Source organism: Pectinophora gossypiella, chromosome 17 (genome assembly GCF_024362695.1).
Source record: "Pectinophora gossypiella chromosome 17, ilPecGoss1.1, whole genome shotgun sequence".
Lineage (NCBI taxonomy): Eukaryota > Metazoa > Arthropoda > Insecta > Lepidoptera > Gelechiidae > Pectinophora > Pectinophora gossypiella.
In genome coordinates, this window is record NC_065420.1 from 2,945,314 (window position 1) to 2,967,590 (window position 22,277).

Here is a 22,277-nt window from a genome sequence, read left to right on the forward strand (position 1 = left end):
TTCTAAACGAATGATCGGAGAGAGAAAAACTGTGCATGGCCAGATAGCTTATATGTGTGCCAAAATGTGCCCCCAAAAATAAAATCTGTGCCCCTTCAGATTTTCGAGATATTGCATTTCCTGCTGGAGTAACGTTTTGATGAATAGTATATCTCTAAAACCATTGCATGTGCCCCTATAGAATAAACATACGCGAGTAGCTCTTAATGTGTGCCCCTTTGTGCCCCAATTAGATTTTAGAAAATATTTATAGTTTTCAAGTTATCGCGGTTTTATGAAAACCCGAAAAAACATCGCAGCGCCTAAATGAGACAAGGCATAACTTCGCTGAAAACTGTATTCGGTCTTTCTTGACGCTAATAATAACCATACAAAGTTTCAAAAATGTTCATGCATGCGTTTTTGAATAATCTTGCTAAAAGTAAAAACGATGGTGTCATAACTTTGACGGCAAAATACAAGGAACTGGCACAATCCCAGATGTGTAGGTGTAAACCAAAATCTTGTGCCTTTAGTCAAAAATATATGGTGAAAATATTGAGCTTCAAATGTTACGCATTAAGTAAATATAAACAAAAAACCAAAATATGTAAACAACGGCTGGTTATCCGACCAAATCTGAATGACTACTAAAAAGCGACGGATTCATACATATCGATGACCTTCTTTACTTTACTCACTAACCGGTTCACACGTGTTGTGCCTGAGTACACTGAAGTAGAAAAGTAATAACTAATAAAATAAAGTTGTTATTGGATTATATTTTAATAGCTGTTTCTATGACCTTACACATGATTAAGTACATTTATAAGAGCCATTTTCAAATAAAATGTACATGTGACTAACATGCTCAAAATCGTGACCAAACTGTTTTGTGACATACCTGTATTTTTATACTAATGTAAATAATAATTTCCACATCAACAAGCTGTTTCATTTATATAGTCACAAGGTGCATTTAATATATTTTTTAATTAGCCCTCAAAACTTTTGAACGCGACTGTAAGGACAACAGCTTAGGTATAATACGTCCAATAAAGAAGGTCCTCGTTAAGTATGAATCCGTCGCTTTTTAGTAGTCATTCAGATTTGGTCGGATAACCAGCCGTTGTTTACATATTTTGGTTTTTGTTTATATTTACTTAATGCGTAACATTTGAAGCTCAATATTTTCACCATATATTTTTGACTAAAGGCACAAGATTTTGGTTTACACCTACACATCTGGGATTGTGCCAGTTCCTTGTATTTTGCCGTCAAAGTTATGACACCATCGTTTTTACTTTTAGCAAGATTATTCAAAAACGCATGCATGAACATTTTTGAAACTTTGTATGGTTATTATTAGCGTCAAGAAAGACCGAATACAGTTTTCAGCGAAGTTATGCCTTGTCTCATTTAGGCGCTGCGATGTTTTTTCGGGTTTTCATAAAACCGCGATAACTTGAAAACTATAAATATTTTCTAAAATCTAATTGGGGCACAAAGGGGCACACATTAAGAGCTACTCGCGTATGTTTATTCTATAGGGGCACATGCAATGGTTTTAGAGATATACTATTCATCAAAACGTTACTCCAGCAGGAAATGCAATATCTCGAAAATCTGAAGGGGCACAGATTTTATTTTTGGGGGCACATTTTGGCACACATATAAGCTATCTGGCCATGCACAGTTTTTCTCTCTCCGATCATTCGTTTAGAATTTTCCTGCTAGAAAAACGTTACCCCAGCAAGAATCGTTTTTTCGATTTTTTTTCGAAACGACAGGGGGCACACATTTTTTATGTGGGGGCACATTTACAGCAGATAAGGCACCAACTATACGTTCTACTCATATAACTCTAGGAGATACTTTCTTGTTGGGGTAACGCACACGCAATAAGCTACGGGAAACTAAAAAAAAATACTGCTTCTGAAATAACCTGCTCCTTTCCATGGTTTAAAAATGAGACTAAGCACTAGCGAATTATACTTTTAACCTAAGTAAGTATAATAAAGAGTTGAAGCCATTGTACAGAACAGGAGATAAAGAGTGGAATAAATTAATTTCTCATGTAATAGCCGACTCCACTGAGATTAATATTGTATCAGGGAAACCTTTTACACTGCCGTGCCTCGTTTACACTTATTTTCAGTCTATTGCTAGCTATAAAAAGAAAAAAAATATAGATAAATATATTTTTCACATGATTCCAGACAATAAACTAAGAAGGTAAGTACAAGTTAGTAGTCGTTACATGAGCCAGTCAGGGGCCTTTGGCGGTTCAATAGTAACTCTGACACCAGGGTTGATGGGGTTGGTAATTCATCTCACAATCCACTCAACTCATCAACCCTGATGTCAAGATTACTATTGAGCCGCCAAAAGCCCCTGACATGACTCATGTAACGACTACTCTACTTACATCAGTAAGTAATAACCAGGACCAACGGCTTAACGTGCCTTCCGAAACACGAATCATCTTACTTTCGGACAATCAGGTGATCAGCCTGTAATGTCCTAACCAAACTAGGGATCACAAAGTGATTTTTGTGATGTGTCCCCATCGGGATTCAAACCCGGGACCTCCGGATCGTGAGCCCAACGCTCAACCATTGGACCACCGAGGCCGTTATGATATTGCTCATGACTATACACGTTACTTGTGCAAGTAACTAAATAGCTGCAAACAGACCACACAGTCGTGTAGGACGATCTTTCTCACTTAGCCCGCACTAACCTCTAGGGTCTCAAGTGGAACTTCGAGTTAAAAGAACATTCTTAAGACTCGCCTTTACAATGAAACTTTAAAATGTACTACTTTGATTTAGCATTCACTGGATTATACGTTAGAATAACGGTGTTCCTAATTTATTTGTTTTGTTTTTATAAATAAATAAATAATCGTGTGATGCTCTGTCGCGGGGCCACCACCTCCAATTCAGTTGAAAACGATATAGATTACTGTACGTACCATGTACATAGTGTACGTGAAAAGATTTTATGTGTACGTGCTATGATTAGAAAGAAAACAACAAATTAAAGTGGCTTCGCTGGAGAGCATACTCCCCAGCGGAGCCACTCAGTTTGCATACTTCGAGATGTTTTCTTCCTGTAAATTGAAGTATAGTTTGATGTACGTACTACGTACATAGTGTACGTGAAAAGATTTTATGTGTACGTGCTATAATTAGAAAGAAAACAACAAATTAAAGTGGCTTCGCTGGAGAGCATACTCCCCAGCGGAGCCACTCAGTTTGCATACTTCGAGATGTTTTCTTCCTGTAAATTGAAGTATAGTTTGATGTACGTACTACGTACATAGTGTACGTGAAAAGATTTTATGTGTACGTGCTATAATTAGCGCTTCACGTTTTGTTCATGCCGTCATATACACTTTAATTTGTTGTTTTCTTTCTAATTATAGCACGTACACATAAAATCTTTTCACGTACACTATGTACGTAGTACGTACATCAAACTATACTTCAATTTACAGGAAGAAAACATCTCGAAGTATGCAAACTGAGTGGCTCCGCTGGGGAGTATGCTCTCCAGCGAAGCCACTTTAATTTGTTGTTTTCTTTCTAATTATAGCACGTACACATAAAATCTTTTCACGTACACTATGTACGTAGTACGTACATCAAACTATACTTCAATTTACAGGAAGAAAACATCTCGAAGTATGCAAACTGAGTGGCTCCGCTGGGGAGTATGCTCTCCAGCGAAGCCACTTTAATTTGTTGTTTTCTTTCTAATTATAGCACGTACACATAAAATCTTTTCTCGTACACTATGTACGTAGTACGTACATCAAACTATACTTCAATTTACAGGAAGAAAACATCTCGAAGTATGCAAACTGAGTGGCTCCGCTGGGGAGTATGCTCTCCAGCGAAGCCACTTTAATTTGTTGTTTTCTTTCTAATTATAGCACGTACACATAAAATCTTTTCACGTACACTATGTACATGGTACGTACAGTAATCTATATCGTTTTCAACTGAATTGGAGGTGGTGGCTCCGCGACAGAGCATCACACAAATAATCGAACACGTAAATCATTTGGAGCATTGCACTCTATGGAAGTGATACGTGGACTATGACACAGAGAGACAGAGAGAGGTTGGAAGCGTTTGAGATGTGGTGCTGGCGAAGGATGGAGGGTATAAGCTGGACTGAAATGGTGTCAAATGAAAAAGTGCTGGAAAGAGTTGAAGAAAAGAGAACCATATTGAAGACTATATAGAACCGGAGAGGAAATATGATTGGCCACCTGATACACGATTCATTTATAACAAACATTATAGAAGGAAAAGTTGAAGGGAAGAGAGGAAGGGGTAGACCTAAGATAACATTTATGAAACAAATAAAAGAGTAGGTGCAGGTCGTGTCGTATCGGGAGGTGAAGGTTTTGGCGGGAAGAAGAGAGGAATGGCGATTACTCCACCGACAAGAGCGCAGCTCTTAAATAGAGAGAGAGAGAGAAACGAACACGATAAAAAAATAAACCAAGAGGCGGGTTTATCTCTTTTCTATACTTATTGTAGATTTACCGCAAAACTGTGGCATTAACTACTTGACCGGACAAATGGGGACCGCTGAGGAATTTGTCTGTAAAACAGACCCTTTCGGACACTTTTGAATAGCGGTTTGTTGCTTTAAATACATAGATTTACACACAATTTATTACTATTTATTTTTATTTTGTATTTTTTTACGTAAAGCATAGGCGAGCTTATTCCTAATTGGGATTTCTTCTAGCTAACCTTGGGCTACCTGGTTACCTGGTGGTTTTGGTAGTGGTAGTTAAAATATTATAACGTTTAGGAGTCTACATCGTTAAGCCAAATCGGGATCTTTGGGTTGATTGTGAAATCGGAAGAATGATAAAAAATCCTGAATATAGTAGCCATTGGGTTGCCGAATAGGTTAATTACTAGCAGGAATACCAACCGCGGTGGAGCAGCGTGGTGGAGTATGCTCCATACTCCTTCCAGTCGATAAAGAGGGAGGTTGTGTCCAGTAGTGGAATGTACATAGACTGTTTAAGTTTATGTGGTACGTTTGACAGACACAAATAATTTATCAAGTTATGCTGGAAATCTCGCAGCTTAAGCCAAAAATTGCTTATTTAAAGTAAACAAACTGAGAAGTGGCACAGAATACTTAATGAAACCGGCTTTAATTACCGCCTTAACTTAGAAACTTCACAACATCTGGAGTTGTCTGATTATGCTATCAAATGCCAAGTTTTCTCTCAGTTTGTCAAAGGTTCATAGAAGTTGAGCTGTAAAGTTAAGAGATGCAGCCTTTGCGTCATTTATAATACATTGCGGCGCGGAAAAATCAAACATATGGCGTTGTAGTCCACCCCATAAGCATAGAATCAGTAATAATACTACGTATAGATCGGCAACTCTCCGCTCCCCACCAGCATCTGAACTAGGTTTACCTCATCCCCCGTCGAACACAGTTTAGACTTGAATCGTATGGTGTCAGACATCACACACACAGATGCGCGTGTACGATAATGTCAATGTGTAGAGTCTATGTAAAACGAGGTTGTTTGTACCCATACGATAGAAGACTTACCAAGAAGGGTGAGACTGTTGTTAAACACAAAACAGTGTCAAACTGAAAAAATAAAACTGTTTAATAATAAACATAACATAACTAAAGTTCATGACTATATCACAATTGGGTTTGTCAAAGGTACATCCATCGCAAGATGACCTAAGCACCCACACCTTACCAAGTTTTCTGTCAGACTAACGTGACAGGTGGTGAGCTGTTTCACCATCTATAATGGTCGAGCCAACTGTGTTAGTGAAAACTGCACTTAAGACAAATTAATAACTCATTGGTCTAACCCCACGATTCGAACCCGTTTGAGAAGCAACTCTGTAATCCACAGTGACTTTTAATGAAACATTCGCTTATTTCCATAAGCGAAATCGCGGGCATTCGACAAAACATTTTATCTTTCACATCAAAGGTAAATGACCCGTGAATTGCTGAGCAGATCATGATGAAATGATAAATAAAATTAGCCTACGTTACGACTGTTGCCGGCAATAATCGTAACACAAACTTTTATTAAGCTACCTACATTATCTTTTGCGGCAGATACTGCTGTTTCGTACTTTATGAGACAAGGGACAAGAATGTAGCGAGTTATCTATTATGCAATTAATACAAAAAAAGGCGCATATATATGTTAGAACACGAATTGAGTACTCTAATACCTAGGACCTTTGTGGGGGACGCATAGGGCTAGCTAAACGATGGTTAACTGTCACATCATCATCATCAGCCCATTAACGTCCCCACTGCTAGGACACGGGCCTTCCCTATGGATGGATAGGGAGATCAGGCCTTAAACAAAAAAAAAAAAGATTTCATCTCGAGCTCCTCCGTGCTTCGGAAGGCACGTTAAGCCATTAATAACCATCAATCCGCACTGGGCCCGCGTAATTGTCACAGATTACTTTTATTGGATGTTCTCTGTACGGAGTTCGACACAAGAATGGTACAACTCGTGCGGTTCGCCGTCTTATAAGATTTGTACTCACTACCGTATCTTGCACATGTATCGTAAACAATAACTAAAATAAAAAATAAAATACTCCACCACGCTGCTCCAATGCGGGTTGGTAGAGGTCTTTTTACGGCTAATAGCCGGGACCAACGGCTTAACGTGCCCTCCGAACCACGGAATCATGTTACATCATCATCATCGGAATATAATACGATCCAGAAAATACTCCGCTTCCTCTTATTAATTAAACTTGATTATATATATACATATATATAAACGTCGCGTTTCGTACCTTGCAAGTTTTAATGTAATGACCAAAGCCAATGGCTCAGTGTCTATTCGAAATGTATTTTATAAAGCCTTCAGTTTTTTTGTTCACTTACTATTATTATTTGTATGTCGTTTCTATATCTCGGGCTTATGGAGTCCGGAACTTTTGGAAGACGCGCATAGGGCCGAAACCAACACGTAGAGGCCCCTTAAGACAATTTAATCTAAATGTGATGTGACCCCAACTGGCGATTATCCCTGTATGCACTACAGGAGTGCAAAGACAATTCCCGGTTCATGTAGGACTATTTCAGATTATCGGAATAAAGGGAACAAGGCTATTGGGTTGGGGGTAAGTAGACCGGGATACTGGGGCTATGGGGGACTATGGTGCCTGCTCGACTAATGTTACTAACGAAGATACAATGAGCAGGCGGCGTATTACCACTCACTAGATGGCCCACCTATCTAGCTGATGCGACTATTATTATTACTATTACTAGCCCACTTGATCCCACTGCTGGGCAAAGGCCTCCCCATAGTTCCTCCAGAAGAACTGCTAAAGGAACTACTGAGAATAGACGCCCATGTCACTTTTATTTGTCGATCAGTTGTCCACAAGTTGCGGCCCCGTGCGGGCGATAACAGTCCAGATTTATCGCGCCATCTTTTTCGAGGTCTACCACGATATCGGCACCCATCCTGGTGCCTGGGATGATCTAGGCCCATCGTTCAGGATGCATCCGGCACACATGGTCAGCCCAGTCCCATTTCCCCAGTCCCAGTCTGGCGTCACATACAGTCACAGCCACAATCACTTACAGACACGTATAGTCACTAACAGTCATTTACAGTCACGTATAGTCACATACAGTCACTTACTATGTTTAATCAATATTATAAAATATACTTACCTATGGACTATTTGTATTATTCGCGCTGCTATTGTCGTTAATGTGGCAAGCTCGTAAACTCTATCGTACACAGATAGATCCAGAAGCTTCTTGCTACAAGTAGACAATTGGTCAAATAGACAAGCATTGCAAGTATTAACACCAATCGGTAAAATGACATACTTATATAGTCAAAATCGATAAAATGACCGTGACAAAATTTGATCACATTGCGCATGTTAACCAGGTTAAGATCGTTAAGTTTTATAGTTATGATGGATTTATTAAAGCGATAAGTTATCGCTTTATCGCCGATGTAAGTATAAACGTTGTCTATTTGTTGGATAGGGCACTAATGCATCTCTCGGTTTTACTAGACTAAACGGCCTCCGTGGTCCAGTGGTTGAGCGGTGGGCTCACGATCCGGAGGTCCCGGGTTCGAATCCCGTTGGGGACAAATCACAAAAATCACTTTGTGATCCCTAGTTTGGTTAGGACATTACAGGCTGATCACTTGATTGTTCAAAAAGTAAAAAGATCCGTGCTTCGGAAGGCACGTTAAGCCGTTAGTCCCGGTTATTACTTACTGATGAAAGTACGCAGTCGTTACATGAGTCATGTCAGGGGCCTATGGCGGCTCAATAATAACCCTGACACCAGGGTTGATGGGGTTGGTAATTCACCTCACAATCCACACGATAGAAGAAGACTATACTATACTCGGGAAGATAAGCAGTTCTATGTTTCTTATTCGCTCAGACCAGCATAGAAGCAATAAAACTAACTCGGATAATAAATTGCAAGGAACCCCTCAGTGACTTGTAACTCAAAGAAAACTCAAGTAATCCGTGAAATTATTATGTCGCAACTTTTAATGCTCGTGTCTGAAGCAAAATTACCGAAATGTACCTGTCACGTTATCTTTTTAAAGATTCCCAACTTTTTATTTGCGTTCAGCAGGCATTCTCAGCAGAATTAGGTTTGGTACAGGATTATAAGCGTTAGGTGTGGTCTAGTAAAGGTTATTTTTAAGTGCGAGCAATCTAATCCGTTGTGACGCGCCGTCAACGCTGCTCCGGGCTGTTTTAGGGTCCCGTTGTTGCGCCATAAAAACCTCTGCCTGCCCATTCAGGGTTACAGGCGTTACGCTATGTTATGTTGTTGTTAAGTCTTAATAAAAATAAAACATATGTAGTCGCTGTAAATAGTATGGGCATGTGATGAGGACGTATAAAGGGTATATAATGAGAAAAGTGATGAGGTTTTTTTTAAAGAACGTCTAGGGCCCTGTGCCGAGGGTTTTCTTGCAGCTTCTTTTCCCCGGCTATACAGGTTGCGAGAAGCTGCAGTAGTTTTAGGCGGATGAGACGTTCGTTATGTAAAAATTGACCATTAAAAGTGTAACTATGTTACCTCCTGAATAAATATATTTTTGAATTTGAATTTGAATTTGAACTATGAATGTGAATGGATATATGGGTACGAGACGACCCAAGAAAGTGTGGATGGATTGTATAAAAAAGGATTTGTGTGTGAAAGGTGTGAGTGCCGAGATGACGGCTGATAGAAATGAATGGAAGAGTTATACATGTTGTGCCGACCCCACTTAGAGTGGGATAAGGGCAGGAGAATGATGATAATGATGAGTCGCTGTAAATGTGAAACCACGTAATTGAACTTAAAAATTAAATAGACATGTCTGAGTCGATTTTCGCTTGTAATAATATAACTACGTTTACTAGATATCTATGTAACGTCGGAAAGATGCAAAATGGGCCCGACCATTTCGTCACACGCGGTCATCGCCACACTTATTCTGCACACCCCATGGTCGCAAAAAAATATTACAACATAAGCTCATGACTATAAATATCTCAATCGGTGTAGTCAGATGCACATCCATCGCAAGATGAAATAAGTACCTACACCTCACCGAGTTTTCTGTTAGACTAACGTGGTAGGTGGTGAGCCGTATCGCCGTTTATAATGGTCGAAATAACCGTTTTAGTGAAAATAAAACGTTAGTGAACACAAAATTTCATACACAAAGAATTAAAACGTTAGGTTAATGAAAAGAGAGACTTTGGCATACTACAACATGAAGCTAAATACAGTTAAGTAGATACAAAACACAAGAAGCTACCTCACATCACACATCACCAGCCCATTAATGTCCCCACTACTGGGGACGGGCCTTCCCTATGGATGGATGGATAGGGAGATCGGGCCTTAAACCACCACGCGGACCCAGTGCGGATTGGTGGTTATTAACGACTGCCAATGCAGCCGGGACCAACGGCTTAACGTGTCTTCCGAAGCACGGAGGAGCTCGAGATGAAAACTTTTTTTTTTGTGGTCACCCATCCAAAGTTGCTTAACTTCAACAATCGCAGACCGACCGCGTTTTCTGCTGCGCCACCGAGCTCCATAAGCTACCTCACCGTATCTATATCCTTCATGGCTCTGTACTGTACCATATTCGGCAGGATCGACAAGCGTGACGACGTGTCTTCGTCACAAGATGACAATCGGCACAGTCGCGCACACAAGGCGGTATCGTGACAATGTACAGTCGGATAGAGTCGTCGGATGTCGCTAATCACTTGTAGTATTTGAGATTTCGTTATGAGTGAGTGATTTTAATGTTTATAATATAGATTGCCCAAAAAACAGCCTGTATACGTCCCATTGCTGGGCACAGGCCACCGAGATTACTCATGGATTAACATTATGTAAATTAAATACAACATTATACTTTTAAAGAATACGGAACCGTCGAACCGACGGAAAGCGCTAACTAGCTAAGTTTTTTCCTCCTTTTGAAATGATGATGTAAAGTTATGAATTTATGCCGTTCCCACTGCGTCGCAATTTTCCTGTCCAAGTGTTTGCTGCCAGAATTCATTGTATATCCACAGTTATTTAAGTTTTGAGTATTTGCAAGCTTTAAAAAATTACAAAGACTTATCCTGAGTGAGGTTATTTTACTAAGGACGCCCGCCATAATAAGTAACTACAGTTATTTTTTCCACGTTCATCAATTATTAGATTTATTGTCGATCAGAATTTAAATTCAGAACTAGGTAGGTACTTGATTGTTGATTTGTTTACCTACGTAGGAATGTAAAAAATAACAGCAATACGAGTAAAAGCAAAAAAATAATTCAAATTCCGATACACGGTGGTTACTCGATCATGGATGGATGGATAGTGGTTAGGTGTGAGTGACCTGGTAACCTATACAGATATTTTTGAATCTAGTTTAGGCAACAGTCTCACAAAATAATATTTTTATTGTTCTTCTTATACAATTGTTTAGTCTTAAGAACTTTATTTTTCTCTACTTTAATTATGTTTTGAAAAATTTTTTTTTACTGAAGGACACGTAGGTCCGTACCCACTTTGGAACTTATCACATTAATATATTTTTGTTGTCAATACAGTTAATGTGATATGGTACTAACCTTACATAAGTGTGTATGTTTTTCACAAGCTGCTAGACTGCAAGTATTTATTCATCGTAACTAGGGTTCCTCAGACATCTAGTAGTGCAAATAATGTAAAAAGAATTTTTATAATTTCGTAGCGACGAGAATAAAAAAACACTGTGACAATTCACGATTTTGTGAATGGCTCAGAATGTGGTGGAAGAGAGTTGGAAAATGTGGGCTCTTTTGTTGCATAATTTTACTGAGTAACTGCTCCATTTTTCACTAATTTGAAGATTCATATTTGTTGGTTTTCGACGGCCATTTTATTTTTGAAGTTGTAGACTATCTGTTGTTTCGAAATTCAAATAACTTATATCAAAAAATGGAATTCCGTAGTTGTTAGTAATATTACTTATTTTATGTTAGTAACATTAAATTATACGAAAGTGAAAATTACTTACTCAGGTTTAAGACAATGACTCGTTAGCGAAGACTCGACTCTAAAGTCTAGGACACAGACGAAGGGTAGCTTGTCTGTAGGTCTTTTATAGGCTACACTTCGGTGAGTGTGCGTGGGAACTTCACGAGTTGATTCCACCCACTCCATTCCATCTATAGTCAACTAGATGTCGGCAGTTGATATCAAGTGGAATTTTCAGTCAAAAATTTCATGATTTTTAGTGTTATTTTGAATTATTTCCAGTTCCATAATTTTGCGACGGAAAATTCCGCTTGATATCAACTCAGAATCATAGTCTCAATCATCCCTTAAAGTTTTCGTTACGATGTCACTAACGACCTGTATATTATCGTTCAACTGTGACTCTAAGTTCCTGTTTGTGAAGTGCTTCTTCTTCTTTGCGAGTCAATGGCGATCAATATTAAATTTTTGCTGACCAATAATTGGCCACGCTTACGGCATTGTCAGTGGCTTCGTAAAGGTCTTTAATAGTGCAGGTGTTAGGGCACTTAGGACAGCACAAAAGGTGAGCCATAGTTTGTGGTGATACTCCACACTCGCAATCATCGCAACCATCAACCAGATATCCCCACCTGCAGAGATTATCCTTGCAGCGGCCAACCTGTGTCCGGAGCCTATTTAAAGACTTCCATGTGGGCCACGCTAGATTGCTTCCAGGCGGGAGACCTTCCGATGGTGCGATAAAAGGGGTGGGAGAACACTTCCGCCGCCAAAGATTTAAGCGGGCTTGGCTAGGTTCGGAATCCAATGGAGCCACCTGAATCCATGTGAAGTGCTCATATTCTACAATAAACTGTTTACTGTTAGAGTTCTGTTTCCATTTGTTTTCTATTTTGCCGGCACGTCAGGACTCGGGCCTTCACATCCACCCGTCGTGCCGCATAGCCACGCACGGTACTCAAGTACAACATTTTCCTCTAACAAAACTGTATTTTTTCATCCCTAAAATGGCGTCCCTTTATAAAACAGACAGCGAACTACCATATTTATACCATTTTTTCCGGGTTGGAAGTAGCGTATTTATTTTACAAGGATTTCACCCCTCCCTTTGTTGTGTATGTTGTTTACGACAGCGGATTATCCCATGAAATTACCCCGAAGTTACATGGAGTTACCCCTAGGGTAATTAGGTAAACAAAAGACGCGTAGGCATCTGTCTTCGTCAGTTGCGTCTTGTCATATCAATTTGAGATATCTTAGGACCTCTGGGGACGTGTAGATCGATAATCGTGTATGGGGAAGTGGAAGAAATACTGAGGGTCATTGACCTTATCTATACTACACTGGAAGTTTTTTTCAGTGGTCTAGTAACGGCTTAACGTGTCTTTCAATGTACGAAATCATATTACTTTTACAAACAATCAGGTGATTCAGGTTGCAATGTCCTCATCATTAATTTAACAATAATGACCTCCGTGGTCAAGTGGTGAGAGATGGTGGCGTTCGGCTCACGATCCGGAGGTCCTAAGTTCGATTCTCGGTGGGAATATATCACAGAAATCACTTTGTGGTACCTGGTTTGGTTAGGACATTACAAGCTGATCACCTGATTGTCCGAAAGTAAGATGATCCGTGCTTCGGAAGGCACGTTAAACCGTTGGTCCCGGTTACTACTTACTGATGTAAGTAAGTAGTCGTTACATGAGTCATGTTACATGAGTTAATGTTAGGGCCTATGGCGGCTCAATAATAACCCTGACACTAGGGTTTATGAGGTTGGTACTCCACCTCACAACCCACACATAGAAGAAGCATTCTGCATGCTACTTTTAGGGAAAAATAGGGCAGTGGTTTGTACTCTGTCTAACGCAAGTGGGATGGCGATGGTACCCAGAGTAGTTTATTTCAAAGCCGTACTGATTCGATTTATCGTCGAAGTCCCCATCGGGAGTCAAACCCGGATCTTCAGATCGAGAGCCTAACGCTTTAACCACTGGACCATGTAGGCTGTTATAAAACCTTTCGTATCAAAGACTACTCGTAAAATATATATAACTATTATTTATAGACCAGAAACAAAGAATAAAACTGGTCCTCTACTTAGACGACTGAAAGTAAAATAAAAAAAAAGTGCGTCGAAAGGAAATAATTAATGTTTGTCTGCGATGCGGACTGCGCAGGTAAATTGCAAAAAGTTGTGTTCTACCCGCGTCATATAAAAAGTACGTAACGCAAAGGACAGCTAAGCACGATATATTTTACCGAAGAGGGTTCCTTGTGAGGGACCGGGAGTGAATAAAAATCAAAGAACATATTCAACTGTTTGTCTCAGCGTCTTTTGTCCTGCGGTTATAGAATAACGTATAGAACGACAACTCTCCGCTCCCCACCAGCGACTGAGCTAGGTTTACCTCACCCCCTCGAACATAGTTTAGACTTGAATCATAGTTTTTTTTTGTTCTGTAGCCTAATTAATGTCCCACTTCTCGGCAAAGGGGGAGGCCTCTTCTCTTTCCAACCCTCCCTGTCTTGGCCATCATTCTGCCAGGTGTACCGGAAGGCGTCCAGCTCGTCCCTCCACCGTCGTCGTGGTCTGCATCGACGTCAGATGTAATTTTGGCCCACTTTTCCGGATGCATACGGCAGACATGTCCCGCCTATTCCCACTTCAGTTTAGCGGATTTTTCTCCAACATCTGCTACTTGAGTTCTGGAGCGCAGTGTCGTGTTTCTAACGCGATCGATCAGTTTAACACATAACATTGGTTAGACTTGTTTGGAGTTTGGACTTTTGATGTTTGGTCAGGGACCATGTTTGCGCATCATAGGTGAGGATGGCCAATATGCACATGTCAATGAGTTTCCGTTTGAGACATATCGGGAGGTCTCCTTTCATTAGCTCCTTCATAGACCAGAATAGAATAGGGAATAATAACAATCTTTGGTTGAGCGTCGGGGAAGACCCGGGTTCGATCCCGGGGAGCACCTATCGCAACAATAACTTGCGATGTCTAGATTGGTTGGACATTACAGCTGATCACCCGACCGTCTGAAAGTAAGATGATCCGTTAAGAAGTCGGTCCCTGTTGACTCAAAAAAGATAAAGTCTTTACATGAGCCATATCAGGGGCTTTTGGTGACTCAATAGCAAACCTGACACCAGGTTTGACGAGAAGAATAAAGTACAACCATGAGTAATATCATGTACCCACTTTAAAACCCCGTTGTACTATCATATATGTAATTTAATGAGACTTACGGTTTAAGTAGTCAAAAAAGTTAATGTGACATGGTATCAAAGTGTATACATACTAGTACTCATGACAGTACAAGCCACGACGTAACTATTTAGTAATATGTGGTGCAAGGCAGATTGTGGGCTTCAAACTGCGACCTTAAAACGCTGGGCACGCGTACTCTGACTAAGCCACCACGTTAGCAATAAAGCACCATATATCTTCATACTCACGTATTATATTTTCATTTTTTTTATCACCTGGAATGTGATGGTAACATGTATTGGTATCCTTTATAAAATTACTTTACGTTTATTTTTGAGTGGAATAAAGAATTTGTATTTGTATTTTGAGCTATGTGTAGCATTGTAGGTTTTACGGTTGGGCAATTAATGTTTGTCATATAGAATTCTCCACCGTCCAGCATCCGTGGACTCCGTGGTCTAGTGTTTGAGCGGTAGGCTCACGATCTGGAGGTCCCGGTTCGATTCCCGATGTGGACATTGTCGAAATCACATCATGAGACTGTCCTTTGTTTGGTAAAGACTTTACAGGCTTGAATCAACTGATTGTCTGAAAAAATAATATGATTTCGTGCTTCGGAGGGCACGTTAAGCCGTTGGTCCTGGCTATCAGCCGTTAAAACACCAGAGGTAAGATCACGGAATAGAAGAAAGAGGTTCGAAAGGCGTCATACATGTATGAGTAAATTGATCATACTTCTACTTTGCACTCCACTCGTCCGCAAACTTTACGACGCACAGAGCTCCGCGATAGTATTATTAAAAGGTTATAATACCCTGCAGGGCAAAAAAAACAAATATCGAATGTATAAGATGAATTTAATTTACTTAGACTAGAATTTTGGATAGCCATTTTATTTTTGTTCCTTGTATAAAATATGTCTTTCACAGTTTCTCGGAAGAAGAAATACATTTTTAGATCTCGCTTGTAAATATGAATCCAGCGAGACTCCATTATTTTGGGATCTCGTTAAATCATAAAAAAAATAAAGTTAGGATGGCTGAAAACCAAAAAACTGCTTGTTTGTGATAGAGAGATTAATTATAATATATTTTTTTAACTAAATAATTCATATTTATTTGGAAATCAGCGTAATCAAAACAAAAAGTATAACTTACAGAGATTCCAATCTTGAATGGGATCTCGTCATATTAATGCTTCGGGATTGATTCCGAAAAATTTGACGAGATCTCGCGAGATCGGGATCCCGCAAGATCGGGATTGCATACCCTAGTTCAGACACGTAGAATGAATTTAAGTAGGCTTACAAAAATAATGTTGCGGGTGTAACTAGTAGAGTTGGAAAATGGCGCTACATACTGTGATCCTGGATATTTTAAAGAAAGGTCAGGTTAAGAGTACTTTAAACCTGCGAGCATGCATGATGTCTTTGGTAAGAGTTATACTTGTGAGAAGTTGCAATAGCTTTAGGTGGATGAGACGTTCGTTATGTAAAAAATGACGATGATTGAATAAAGATATGAATCTGTATCTGAATCTGAATCATTGACATTCAGAATTTGCCTTTCAACTGTTTTAAGACAGTAGTTAAACAAAAACTTTACAAAAAAAGGTTATTATAAAGTTAGTGATTATTTAGAAGCTACGAATGCATGGGATTAACTGTTTGTGAACTGATTGATATTAGGCAGCTAAATTACTCAATTGTATTCCAATATTTTATGTTTATTTTTATTTTTTTAAAGAACGTCTATTGCCCTAAGCCGAGGTTTTTCTTGCAGCTTCTTTTCACCGGCTATACAGGTTGTGAGAAGCTGCAGTAGTTTTAGGCGGATGAGACGTTCGTTATGTAAATATTGACGATTCAAAGTGTAACTATGTTACCTACTGAATAAAGATATTTTTGAATTTAAATTTGAGTCTGGATCTGATTGGAAGAAGCAGAAGTGTTCTTCGCCAAATAGGCATCTTTTGTATATACATACATACATAATGTATATACATATTCATTTTGAATGTACATGCGTACATTTATTTGAATGTAAAACTGAAAAATAAATAAATAAATTTGTGTCTAGTAGTTTTTCACCTTTGCCCATAGACCTCTAAACTACTCTAGAACGCAGAGCTTACCTTTACAAAAAGGGCATGCAATATGCGACGTAAGGGGGGAAACTGTGCTGTTGAGCCGCTAATTGGAGCAATTCATTACAACCTGGGTTGACACTGCACTGCCAAACACTATAGGTATACTTGCAATAGACTGTATAAAGGTATGTAGGTATTTGTTAACTAACTACACTTCTCATCAAAAAAATCGAAACACTTCCGTTTTCATTGTTTCTGTCCGAATTTAACACAAAAAATAATTCATACGATGAAAAAAAATACATAAATGTATAGCTGGCAGTTTGGCCATTACAGTAATAAGCGAAAATTCTAAATTCAAAATTAGAATTTCATTTGTTTATCTTATAAACGAAATGAATCACTGTTTTGAGACAAATGTGTGTTTAGGGTTGGAGTACATTTAGCGTTTAAAAACTAAAAATTGGCGCCTATCCTTAATTTTTTTGTTTTTTATTTCAATACTGTGACTTTGGGACGTCTGAAAAAAGGTTTTTTTTCTAAAACGTATGGATACTTCGCCCACAGAAGCCGCCCAAGTTGTGGCATTGCTGGATTCTGGCCTTAGTCAGCGTGTTGTGGCTGCAAGACTGCATCTAAGCCTGTCATCTGTTCATAGAGTCTATAAACGTTATCGGGAGACTGGTTTGTTCACGCGCCGTTCAGGATCTGGCAGGAATCGGGTCACTTCTGAGCGAGATGATCGATTTATTGTAACAACTTCTTTAAGAAATCGACGCCTTAACGCTTTTCAACTGCAGCAGCGGCTTCGTGTTGTACGAAGGGTGGCTGTAAGTGACTCTACAATTAGAAGAAGGTTGAAGGATCGTGGACTGGTACCGCATAAGCCAGCAAATGGGCCGAAATTAACTGCAGACCATCGAAGAGCGCGCCTTAACTTTGCACGTGAGCACCTAAATTGGTCATACCTACAGTGGAACAAAGTTCTCTTTTCTGATGAGTGTAAAATTATGCTGTATGGTAACGACGGAAGGAACAAGGTCTACAGAAGAGACGGAGAACGCTATGCACAATGCTGCATTGAAGAAAAGGTCAGCTATGGTGGCGGTTCGTGGACGGTTTGGGGAGGAATCAGCGCCGACGGTAAGACAGAGCTTGCTTTCGTGTCTGGGCCACGTCTGCCTGCACTAAACTGTCATCGGTACGTCGAAGAGTGTCTCGAGCCTCATGTGATGCCCTATGCACATTTTATTGGCAACGGCTTCATATTCATGCACGACAATGCTAGGGCTCACACCGCGGGCGTCGTACGAGATTATCTTAACGAAGTCGATATCTCTATTATGGAATGGCCAGCAAGAAGCCCGGACATGAATCCCATTGAACATCTGTGGGATGAATTAAAGAGACGAATTCGAGCAAGAGATCCTGCCCCAGAAACACTTAGCCAGCTGCAAGATGCAATCCAAGAGGAATGGGACAATATACCACAGCATGTGATCGTGACTCTCATCCGATCGATGAAGAACCGTATGGAAGCAGTAATTAGAGCTCGGGGAGGGAATACAAGTTATTAAATAAACGTTTTTTAGCTTTTTTTTTCATTTACGTGTGTTGTTTTATCCATTTCCTTTATACTCCATACGGAATAAAAATGACTCATTTAACAAAATACGAAACCTATGAAAAAAATTCATTTAAATTTAGAACATTAACATTAAGATTTGATAAGCTCATATTACTCACTATTAAACGACATTTAACATTTATTCCTAAATGTACACATTTTTCTGATAATCCTGACAAAACGTAAACTTGCAAGGTGTTTCGATTTTTTTGATGAGAAGTGTATTTAGGTTACAAGTTACTATTTAGGTACTGATGTAAGTGAGTAATCGTTACATGAGCCATATCAGGGGCCTTTGGCGGCTCAATAATAACCCTGACCAGGGTTGATGAGGCTGGTATCTACCTCATACATACATACATACATAACTCACGCCTATTTGCCACCGGGGTAAGCAGAGACTATAGAATTCCATTTGCTTCGATCCTGACACACTTCTGCTTCCTCCACATTCATCAATCGCTTCATACACGCACGCCGGTTCAGAGTAGATCGTATTAAACCTTTTCTAAGGACATCTACAATTTGGTCATCGTAAGTCCTTCTCGGTCTTCCTCTGCCAGCCCTACCACATCCACACCCACACCTCATAACCCACACGATAAGAAGAAGATTGGAGCAAATCTAGTATCGGGGTTCAAACAGGCGATCTCCGATCGAGAAGTAAGCCGGCAAACCGCAGGGCCACAGTGACTTCTCACTTCTGACATCTATTTAACGATGTGGCATGTATTTAGGCTTAAACCTCATACACATTCTACTTCAGTTACGTAGACGATCTCAGTTACGTAGCTATAAAATAGTTAGCTCCCACTTTTGGCCACTAAAACGGTGCAAATTCAAACAATAAATAAATTGATAGTCATTGCTACCATGAAATCTGAGCCCCGTTGAGGACATACCACAAAAATCACTTCGTTATCCTTAGTTTGTTGTCCAAAAGTAAGATGTGTGATCAGTAAGCGCTGTGTAAGTACGTAGTCATTATATAAGCCAAGTTAGGGGTCTTTTGCGGCTCAATAGTAACCCTGACACCATAAGGTTGGTAGTCCACCATACAACCCACATGATGACCAAAGTGTAGCTGACCTAAGCTACGATAATTTTCTCTGGCCAAATTATTAAACGTTTTCAAAACCCGAAGTTGTTTTTAATCGGTGCCAGTTCTCGACCACAAAAACATATCTAACTGGTTTTATTATATTGATATGGATATCATAGTTTTAAGGATAACTTTGGCTCGAGTAAGTGGTTTGAAACTGGTTTATGAATCGTTTTATAACTGGTGGATTTTTCAGAGATTGTTTTCGCCTTTAGGTGTTATTTTTGTGACGTCATCATTTTATTTTTGCCATTTGCCGAATAGGTCAATAGCCGTGTTGACGAGTTTGTTGTTGCTACTCCACCTCACAACCCACAAGACAGAATGTTTTGTTATTATAAAATAATTCAGATTCTAAGCGACGCCGACGTAGCGCTGCGAGAATTAAACAATTTTTAATGCGTTATATTATAAGATTAATGATTACATATATGATAAAAATGCTTAGTATAAAATTTAATGTGTTCTTCTAGGTATAAAATAACTTGTAATGTGTAGTACTTTCATTGATTTAAAAGGTGTTTCAGTTGCAGTTTCTTGTCTCCTCAGTAAAACCTTGCGAAATGATGTAGATTCAAAAATGTTAAATTGAACTTCAACAAGTTTATCCATGATCGTTTCGTTAAATAAATGATTATAAATAAAGTGCTACTGCAACACATCTTTTAAATCAATGTAAGGTATACATTACAAGTTATTTAATAACTAGAGGAACACATTTCATACCAGGTATTTTTATCATTTAAGCTTTTTTTACAAAAAAGTAAACTTGACATGAGCATTCAATTTATTTTGTGACAACTCTGGTAGAATCAGGAGAGTCACAAAACATTTTTTTTAATAATTTGTTCCTTACTCTGTTTTGAATTGGTAGAAGAAACATTGAAAAAGGAATCATTTTTTTATGTTGATCATGTTGCGAACTAAGGACCCTATATCTAACTAGGACACCATGATGGCGCACACAAAACACACACACACACACACACACACACACACACACACACACACGCGCGCGCGCACATTATACATAAAGGGTCGAGTTGCTGCTGTTTGCTGCTTAGAAAAGATTAAACATCAAACTTTGGCTATAAAAGCAAATTACTATGAAAATTGGCTATTTTTTGGTCCTAGAAATGAGAAAAATGCGTATATTATACTGAAATATTCAAGGGACAGTAGCAGTGAACGAATGAATTCCAAACGACTTAAAACTTCCATCACAGACTTGCCAAGTACTTAGGTATAAGTAAACGTTAAGTTGTCCAAAGTTTTATGAAGACATTTGAAAATTTTGAAAGTATCAGGTAGAGCGACTCTTACAAGCGTATTTTCTGATAGTATATTTTCAATCCATGAAGCCATGATAGCCCAGTTGGTAGAACGCTTGCCTCTTACTTTGAGGTCGCAGGTTCGAATCCAGCACAGGCAGCAATGATTGTCGAATTTGTTATCGAATTCATGTTTGGATCATCTGATTATCAGCGTGCTCAGCGATGAAGTTAAAACCCACACTGACTTGTACTGGGTTCGTATTCTCTTTGCGGGTTGGAAGGTCAGACAGGCAGTCGCTTCTGTAAAAAACCGGACCTGTCAAATAGTCAGGTTAGTTAAGCGGACTCTGTAGAAGACGGGATAATGTGGAGATGATAATAATTTCAATCCATGATAGCGCTGTTCGGAACAAACAACAAAGGGCAGTCGCTATAAGGGACAAGGCCGCCATTTGCAATATACTAGTTAAGACTCTTGTAATTATATTGGGACAATACTAATACTATATTTGAATTTGACAGTCTCACAAAAAGATTTTCAACATTGTCTCCATCGGGAATCAAACCGGGACCTCCAGATGATGAGCCCTGTGCTCTAATCACTTGACCATGGAGGCTGTTATGTCAATCCTGTACATTTTAAATGTTTTTATTTTGGGACCCAAAACATAGCTCCTTCTTCTTATCGTGTGGGTTGTGAGGTGGAATTGGTATTGGTGGGGTTGGTACCCCATCAACCCTGGTGTCAGGGTTAAACATAGCTGACGAGGAGTGGGTGTGTTTATTATGCACCTCTGTCTATCCCTTCAGGGATGCAGGCGTGATGCTATGTATATATTAATATATAGTCGTGTCGTAATCATTTGCAGCTTGGCTCGGCAGGCTTGGGCAGTTGTACATAAACAAGCCAAATAAGATAAAACAAAAACAACTTAAATACTAAACATTATTTTAAGGAGAGAACGTCTAATGACGTTCCGATTCTAATGTGTCATACTATCCTGTGAAATTGTGTGTGTGTGTGTGTGTGTGTGTGTGTATGTGCGTGTGCAAGTGCACGTGCGATTATAATAAATAATAATACTTCATATAGAACAGTATCTTTCCGCTCCCCGTCAGCGTCTGAGCTAGGTTTACCTCACGCACCTCGGTCTTACTTTAGTCTTCAATCGTATGGCGTCACACGCACAGATGCGCGTGTACGATAACGTCAATGTGTAGTGTCTGTGTAAAACAAGGTGTTTTGTATGAAGTGTCCGGGGTGTGGGAGTAGGTAGGTATTACATCAGTGGCAACGGTGTCTCTGAATAGAATCAATCAGTGTAGTAGGGCCGGCATAATCTCGTTAGCGCTCGTTACATCCGGATCATGGCGTCCGGGCCGGACTCGGGCGTCCGGTTAATTGCCTTTGTTACCCGGACGGTG